Below are 341 nucleotides of genomic sequence, written 5' to 3' on the forward strand. Positions count from 1 at the left end.
AACGCTGATACAACACAACTACCCATCAACTAATATCAACAATACCACAAAACAATAATAACCAACAATACTATGACCCATAATCACAACTCTTAACATCTAAATCAAACTTAATCTTAACCAAATAATCCATAAACATACGAAATCTTAAACTGTACCGTTCTCCAGGCTTGGATATTACAATCTCCCCTCCTTAAAGGAAATTTCGTCCTCTAAATTGACGTCATTGCACAAACAACTCAGGATACTTCTCTTTCATCTCATCCTCTGGTTCCCACGTGGCTTCTTCAATCAGATGATTCCTCCAAAGGACTTTAACAATGCCGATCTCTTTGTTCCTC

This window comes from Primulina huaijiensis, chromosome 5, assembly GCF_012295235.1.
Source record: "Primulina huaijiensis isolate GDHJ02 chromosome 5, ASM1229523v2, whole genome shotgun sequence".
In the NCBI taxonomy this organism is placed as follows: domain Eukaryota; kingdom Viridiplantae; phylum Streptophyta; class Magnoliopsida; order Lamiales; family Gesneriaceae; genus Primulina; species Primulina huaijiensis.